The sequence below is a fragment of the Temnothorax longispinosus genome, chromosome 11 (assembly GCF_030848805.1).
Source record: "Temnothorax longispinosus isolate EJ_2023e chromosome 11, Tlon_JGU_v1, whole genome shotgun sequence".
NCBI lineage: Eukaryota > Metazoa > Arthropoda > Insecta > Hymenoptera > Formicidae > Temnothorax > Temnothorax longispinosus.
In genome coordinates this window covers 3,953,151-3,962,298 of record NC_092368.1, presented here as the reverse complement: position 1 = coordinate 3,962,298, position 9,148 = coordinate 3,953,151, and positions in this window count along the sequence as shown.

Here is a 9,148-nt window from a genome sequence, read left to right as displayed (position 1 = left end):
TTCGACCCATGTGCTCGCTAAAGGAAAATGCCATTACCATATGTTCAACACTGTGTGCTTCGCGGTAGATATAGGCTCGCGCCAAGGATACTCTACGAAGTACCTCTCTCGCCTTCTCTCTCTCTCTCTCTCTCTCTCTCTCTCTCTCTCTGTCTCACTTCCTCCGATTCGTGCATTCTCGACATCAGAACAAAGCGAGAACACGTCAGGAAAAGCGCGAATTAAACTGCCGCTTTCGAAACGAGAGTAATTGCGTGAATTAAAACTATGTACGCGTTCGAGGAACTTTTACGCCCGGAGGCGATCCTCGAATAATGAATTCCGACAGTACTTCATTTTCTAACACTATATACATTTACTTTTCTAACGAAATACAATTTCTAATGGACGCATGAGAGAATTGTATTTCTAGGTATTTAATAATTTAACAAATGATTCAATAAACTTCACGAACTTTGTGGAAATCAAATGTCAACGTGTAACATTAATGCATGATATTTACGTGCCGTTATCTATCAGGAAAGGGAACGAACGGATATATTTGAGCCGGTCGCTCTTATCCAGATTCCATTGTCGGTCGGGGACTGGAACTGCCGACGGAGTTTGCCCAAACGCTTTGCACCTGCATCGCAGCTTAAACGCGGTGCAGACGCGAGCGGTCGGTCGGACGGACTGACGGGCGGGCGGGCGGGCGCCGCATCCATTACCGTCGTGTCGCCGCGGCGCATTCGCCTTGCCCTCAAGTAAGCAAACACTAAATATTTATTCGGGCATGCCGCCGAGCATGCGTTCGCGGGGACACACGGACGTGTGGTTTCGTGAAGGACCGCCGTTCGCGAACCCTACGTCAAGTGTGCGTTTTCTGGGAAACGACAGGTCTTCGCGATTGACGAGTTCCATCCGGAAGAGAGAGAGCGGCGGCACGTTTTACGGCAATACCTTTCTTTTTCGGAATCGGAATGAGAGTCTCCACGTAAGAAATTGGTATAACGCCATTTGATAACTTTTGCAATCATGCGGATCGTACAATCCGGCATTCCTCTCGCGATCGTGATAATAACGGAGGCACGTTTGTCGTCGTGACACTGAGGAATGCGCGCGCGGGGAGACGAAATTTAATTTGGGCCGACAGATTTATACACGTCTCAACTTGTCCCGCGAATACCGCGAGTGGACATTTGTATGTCTGCATCATATTACGTTACATTAACAAGCCGGTGATTTATAATCGCGCACGTTCTACCGAATTTATCACGCCCGCCGCCGTCGTGTTCGTAGTTTATCGATACATTTCTAACGCGCGAGAGACCGTTGCGAAAAATTGAGAAAGGATGAAATTGAAGAGACCGTTGCGAATTGTAATCACTGCGCCTCGGTGGATTAAGCGCGAAGGAGATAACGAGATTTCCAGAAGTCGTTCCATCTATCTCCCCTGAAAAATAGCGGTTAATACTAGTTCATGCTTCCCAGTCGGTTCGCACGTACGTTCGCCCACGGGCGACGGCGGCGTTCCGTAAAAACGAAGTCGAAGACACGAAGAAAACGCGCGGGCTGTAAACCACTGAGGAAGAGATCGCGCGCATCTCTCGTCGCTTCTTCGTCGCCCCGGCGTGGGCGACGAGCGCGAGGGAAAGAGAGGATCGACCTCACAATAACCGCGGCCCCGGTGAGAAAAGTGGAAACGTCGATAAAAATAAAATTATCGCCGGCCGGGGAGGGTTTTTGCTCCTTTGGTCGTTGCTTCTTGACTCGCGAGATATTCCCGTGGCATCCCGCGAAGTAACTGAAAATCGTTCGCCGGGAGGAAAGCGCGGACGTTACGGTAACGAGTTCGCATTAGCGGAACAAGCAGGCTACAATTTCTAATCCCCTGTGATATAAAGTTCCTATCGTGAAGCAGCAACTGTTGCATTTTTCTTTTGTGTATCGTGTTTTAAAAAAAAATCTGCTAAAATAAATTTTTGTAAATCCAATATGCGCTCCTGATGTCTTCATCGAAATCTTAAAACTTTTGATTTTATTACATGCGAATACGTAAAAATTTTTTATAGCAAATCTCGAGCTGGACGTTTTATGAAGATAGGACGAGATAAATAATGAAATTTTGATGGTGATAATGCTGGTAAAAGCCGGGGGACGCTCTATAGATAGATGCAAATGCAGGCGGTAAATATGGGGAGAGCGAACGAGAGAGTTTTCGAGCAGTAAATACGGAAGAGAAAAGGAAAGATACGATTGCGGCAGCCGCTAGTGGATGCCGGGATCTCGCGGATTTCCATGATGCGCGTCGCAAACTCATTTCGAACCGCTACCGACCAATAGCGGGGGCACGAGGCAGAAAGACGACGGAGACGCGGAGGAGCGTGGGAGTACGGCAGAAAGAGAGAAAGAAGAGAGAGAAATAGAAAGGAGAATCGGCGAGGCGGCCCTATAAAAAGCTATCGTGCCTGACCTCCCGCAACGAGAGACTTTTCGCGGCCGAGCGTAACGCGCGATACTCTCGCTCTATGCGCCAATTTATAAGCTCGCGCGTAGTCGTTCGAAGGCATATGCCTGGAAGACGAGCGTGCCTTTCCGAGAGCGAGTCACGCGAGCATGGTATCCGCTACTTATCCACGTCAGTGTCAGTCTCAATTTTGCTAACAGGAAATCATCGTAGAATGCTAAATCGAGAAGATGCGGACGGACGAGTTGGCGCGCGTACTTGTTTTCGGGCTGAGAATTGAAATTGTCGCCGGAAGGAAGACTTCCGACTTTATTCGAAATCGCTAGGGACGTACGTATACCTATAGTTTGAAATTGTCAAATGATCTTGAGAGATTTTCGCGTGCGCGAGTAGCCGCGATGCAACTGCGGCGAATGCGGCCATCCTCGCTCGTTTTCTTTGCTCGGATGCAGCGCGACTTCGTGGCCGCGAAAACTGGCCGTGGCGGTGTGCGGCGGCACGGTGGAAAGAGAGAAACGAAAATGAATTGACAGAAAGAGAGAGAGAGAGAGAGAGAAGAAGAAGAACGAGGATTCACGGCAATGATAGCGAGAGAGAAGGAGAACAGGGAGAGAAAGCACACGCGAGAGCGGAAGAGAGAGAGAAGGAGAGCGAGAGCCTTGAACCCCGATGCGGGACGAAGGACGAAACACTAAAAATATCCGCGCAAAAATCACCTCGACACGGTGCAACGGGTTTAATGGCGGTTCGGCGTGCAAAATCTCTCGTTGGCGATTCTCGTTCCTCGCCGACTCGCGTTCAGCGGCGCCTGGAGCCGGAAGTTGGATGGACTGCATGCATCTATATGTGTTGTAGAACTGTTTCTCGGCTTATGTTTCAAAAAAAAAAAAGATAAAGAGCCGCTGCTCATTCCACGTTTCTTTCCGGAACTCGGAATTTTATGAACTTTGCTTAGCGACTAACTCACAACGAGATGGATCTCAGATTGTAAAGTTATAAATACCAGAGTTGTAACTGTGATAAATTCCGAGAATGCGCGACGCGATGCGACGCGACGAATTTTGCGACGCGATGCATCCAGTGGTGCATCACATCGTCAACCTTTAAACGCGCGCTGCATCGCCGCTGCCGCATCGAGAACGAAGTGCGTAAATTGCGCCGGTTATATTTAGTGATACCAATGCGACTATCTCGCGTAGTTTCGCCCCACGCGAGCATCGGCCGTGAGCAAGGTTCGACCCGGCGTCTAAGCGACGTTGGTTAGCATTCAGAAATTCAAACGATCTAGATATCCAAAGCTCTCCAAAAGGGGATTTCATTAGGGATTAGAACGCAGCATCTCCTATACGAAATAATCCCCTGAACAGGCCAGATTCTCTTTGCTATCTGTCTATCGGGAAACCTAGTTGTGAAACTTTTTAATTAACTCCACATTATTTGCGTGGTTTGTATTACATTCCAATTATATCTCAATTTTCATTAGTCTTTTCGATTTACAATTAATTGAAGGTCAATAATATTCTATGTATCTTTTAGATAAAAATAAGTGCTTCTTTAATTGCGAAACTTGTACAGCATCCAATCGATAAACAAGTTTTACTTTATGAATTTAATAGATTTTTAAGGCTGGAGTGTATTTTGTACTCCACACAAGTAAAGTTAAATACTATCTATCTGCTACGTTAAGCTTTCAACGCTAAGTATGTACTAACATTGCCGTGCCTCTCTAATTACGCTATTTGCACTTTACTGTATCCATGTCTTCAAGTAATGTGAAGTCTACGTGTCTGCCGTCGAAATCTTACGGTCAATAGAAAGCTTTCCATGTCCATATCTCGCAAAAAGCGATCCATATTATTTTTATCTTCCGAAAGGATCGGCCGGAATAGTTTGTAATTGTATCTTCATTCCGTATTTCTATTTATTCCGTATTCCGCGATACGGAATACTTTATCGTGCTTCTATTCGCCCGCATTCACGCGTCCCATCGACCACAAAACCCGCAGAAATATTTCGCCATTTCGTCGCGTCCACGGTCGCAGCCGCGCGGCAGTGATCTCCTCTGTCAAACTACCGGATGGTCGATATACAAGCGTATTCGAGCATCTGTCTGCTCCACTCGCCTTGTGATCCGGTACCTGCCTGGCTGCGCCCGTACCTGCACAATCCCGTACGTTTGCTAAACTACCTACCTGTCTGCCCTCCTTGTCCGCCTGCTTGTCTTGCCTATCTACTTGTCTTTCCGCCTGTCTACCTACGCGTACAGTCAATGTATTGGTAATACCCGGTGAGCTTCTATTCCGCAGTCAAACCTTTCTGTGACATTCAAGAAGCGTATCTTTTCACTCACGTAAATTATTTTATGGGCTTGCCTTGCCTTATGCACTACTGCGACCGAACAGAAGGGTTCGGTGAAATATTCCCCGGAGATGCGGATGAGCATAGCGACGTTAATGCATCCGATTGTACCTATACATCTATCTGCCGGCTATCTCCTGACTTGCCCACCAACCCTACCTTATTAACCGACGACGTACCTGCCTGGTCAGAATAACGCAGATACGCATCTCCGTATCGCCCTGCGGAGTTTACGAAGGATCGATTTCGTTGGTCGACCGGTGTTTCGACGATAAATTCAAAGCCGAACACCGTGTGGTGGATGCACGGAATCGCTGTCAAACAACCGTGCTGTCAATAAAATCGTGTAACGTATCGGCGATCTTCCTCGTGATCTTGCAAAATTTTTCTGATAACACGCGTGAAGATCAACTTTTTCGAACGAGAAAAGGATAGGTCGATAACGAAGGCAAGATACAGCTAAATCCAGCATTATATATGCGTCTTGTAGGTAAGACGCACGACGCACTAATGATTATCTCATAGGCTGATCGTTAATCTTCTTTAAAAAATCTTACCTGTTATTTGTTTCACGTCCGCGCAGCTACACTTGCATAGCTAGACTGATTTCATTACGGAAAAAAAAATTACGAGGACGATTATTTCATAAATCAAGCCAGTTATTGTGGACGTTAGAAAACGAGTTAAAATTAAAAATTATTAGATTCGGAGATAGACGAGAACATAAAGTTTTCCATGCAATTTCAAGAGAGCTGCACTCCCGACGACGGCAGGGAAGGAATGACGTCACGTGCGCGATAATGATCATTAGTTGTTGACATAAATCATGAAACTGCAATCGTAAAGCACACGCGGCCGGGGTTAGCGCGCTCCGCGGGCGTTAAGCAATATACACGCGAGCGCGAGCGTAAATTGCCGCAACGTGTCTGTTTTAGCGAGATTTTCAAAACTGTCGAGGTTGCGTCATTTTGCGCAGTAAAAACGGGTTACACACGATCGCGATATAGATAAACGGAAGGTTACCGCGCGCCGGTTTCCATCGTGCTTCTCCCCGGCTGCCGTACGTTTCTTCTAATGTTGCACATCGGCCCGCGAATAACCTAGGCCCTGTAGGCACCTCAACCGTGAAGAGTCCTTGATACGCGAGCGTGCACACCGACGACATATATATGTAGGCCAAGTATTCGTGTGTTTCGTCAACGTTATATGTGTACAGGCCGAGTGTATATACTTCACGTGGACTCGACATAAACTAGACGTTCTGACTGTTTAGTTTATTCATTTTATTTTGGAATACATAAATCTCCTTTTAATAGTAGTTGATTACACCCTTCTCACGCGCTATTTACGCGATAGAAAGCTTTACCGAGAGTAGTATATAAAGTTCACAGAATAAATAAAATAAATGTTGACATTTTTTTATCACCGGGTGAGATCTTGTGCCTAATAATTTTTGTGAATTTTATACCTGAGTTTCGCCTTTACGCTTTGAAATCACATTCCAATTGCTAGTCAATCTTAAAACGCAATTTCGTGCCACAGTTGAAAATGTAATGTTGCATTATTAAATTCTTTAATATTATACTGATGCTGATAAGGACCTTATAAAACCTACAAGGAATTTATTATGAAAACATCGTGGATACAAAAATTGGAAAATATTTTGTAAGAAATAACTGGAAAGTAATAAGAGCGAAAAAGAATTTTTTAAAAAGACTAGAGATTGGATGTCAAAGGGATCACACGTTTTTAGTTTGATGAAAACCGTCTTGCCTAGCTTATTTTAAATGTAAATATTCCGATATTTTTCATCTCAAATATAACTCAATAAAATAAAACTTGTATAGTTGTATAATGCTCAGGGAGATGGCAGAAAAGAGAAACAGCAAATTCCATTGGACAATACGTAGCGTAGACAATATTTGGAGGCGGGTTGAAAGATAGTACATTTTTCTTCCGCTGTCGAATTGGTTTCTGACAATTGTGAGATCCTCGAAAAACTCCATTCTCTTTTTCTTCGTTAGTTGGTGAATAGACACAGTTCGACACTACCGATTTCTGAAAATATATTTTCTAAGGTTTGAAATTGCATCAGTTTTACTTAGACAGTGATGTGAAATAGTTGGTGCAAAATGAACGAAGTTGGGGTAAGGTGAACAGGGTGTAAAGTGAAATAATAGTGATAAAGAGAGAGAGAGAGAGAGAGAGAGAGAGGGAGATCACAATCAGCGCAATAGATTCTCATATATCAGGTAAACTTTCGTTTAACTTTGAGATGTTTGCATGAGATTAATCCTGATTAATCTTGCTCGATCTTGTATAAATTGGGATGCATGCTGCATGCATTTTCAATATTATATGAGTTCATTTATATAATCTAGAAAAAAAGAAGGTTTACGATGGTCTTATATCGATTATGCTTTGAGCAAAACGCATCCGGAGATTCACAAGTGACCCGACGATTGATTACAAAAGGGTAGGAAGTAGTTGCAACAGCAACTACTATTCTGAGTTTGATTACCATTAAAATAGATGAGGTAGATGAAATGCTGTTACACGTGTCCGCCCGTTCACTCGGTTCCGAGATTGTTTGTCGCAAACACGTGCCTCTCATCTGCTCCAACGTAGTTAGAAATCGAATTAGGCTGCACGCGCGCGTATCCACGCGTGTTACAACTGTCCATATTGCCTATTCGACTACCCGGTTGAGACTACCTCTGTTTCCGAACGTGTTGTCGCGGAAGCGACTCGATTTATGATCCTAAAGTTGAAGTTTTTAATGAGCCGCACCGAAAGATTTAGTATTCTCAGTTACAACTCTTTGGCTCGAGTGAGTTGGCTTGGTCCACGTGTACGCTCTCTCTCTCCTAGAGCGTGCTAGATGTTATTTCTCCTTCGGTGCTCGCCCCCTCGATTATTTGCATCGTCGTAACACGTGTCTATTGTCGGCTAGAACGCTAGAACGTCGAATCTGACCTAGGCGTGTGCGCGCGTGTCGTAAATGCGCGCGTTATACTTGTCGCCGCTACCGAGAAGCGGCGACCGCGACGCAACCGAGTTGCATACGCATATAAATGCAGTCAGTCGCGCGTGCGTTTCGTTCGGGAGGAATAGAAAGCGTGGAATCGGGGAGGAATGGGGAGGGGGCGGGAGGGAGGGAGGGAGGGAAGGAAGGAGAGAAAGAGAGAGGGACAGAGTGCTCTCAAACGATGCAGCCGGCGCGTGTATATGCGATGTAAACAGTGCGGTTGCTGCCAGCCCTGACCGGCCGGGTGCAACGCCACTGCGGACCTTGAGCGATTATTTTACTGTGAACTCGCCTCGCGAGCGCGTGCTCCGGCGGCAGCTCCGTTTTACGCGCATCGCATTTTAGTGCGGCCACCGGAGTGCGGTTTTACGCGTGTCTTCTTTAAGAGGGGGATGAGGGGGCAAGTCACGAGGGTATCGCGAGAGAGTATCGCGAGAGATAGGATAAGAGACCGCGCAGATACTCCGTATATATCGCCGGAATAGGAGTGACGCGGCATGCAAAAATCATTGCGCTCCAAGATGCATTCCGCGCGCAAAGAGGAATAAAAGAGAAACGAGTAGGCTACCCGTTGGACCGTCGGATGCTCGATCAATATTTTCGTAGCGCACTCGTTTGAGTGAAAAATACACGCCGATTCGCACGTCGCGCATAAAGCACGATCAGCGACGTCGGTATCTTGGCGTTAATCTTGGCTAATTCCACGCGTCATCGGTGGTACCGCTTGGTACCGTTTTTACGCCTCGTGGGTCGATCGTCCGTGTTTACGCGCTCTTTCGGAAAAACATTCACGCGCGTCGTTTAAAACGATACCCGTGCTGCCTGTCGTAGCATTTTTATCAGCACGAATCGACGATTCGCCATTGATAACAGTCAGTAGTCGTTAATGGACAATTCGGATGCGAGTCCTCCGCGTCGAGCGAGTCTCGGCCTGCATCAAGCCGCTCGCCGGCGCGGCGCGGCGCGGCTCCAAAAATACGCGTCCGCCGCGCGGCGGTGGTGACGTATCGACTAAACGAAGGAAAACACAGCGGCGGGAGTGTTATTTCAATCATCGCACCACGAAAAAGAAATCGCACTCGGAAAATATTTATCTTCTGTACCGCGGTAAACGACGAGTCCAATCGTGTGGAAACGCGCGCCCCGAGACCAGTGTATCGTCCGGTGCCTTTTGATCTCCGGCCGTCCACCGCGTGGTATCCATCAATCCGCCGATGCATCCCTAAATTCCCTAATGCTCGGGCGATAACGCTTTTTGCTTGTAAAAAAAAAAGAGGGAACGGAAAAAGAGCGAAATTTGGTCTCACCAGAATTGA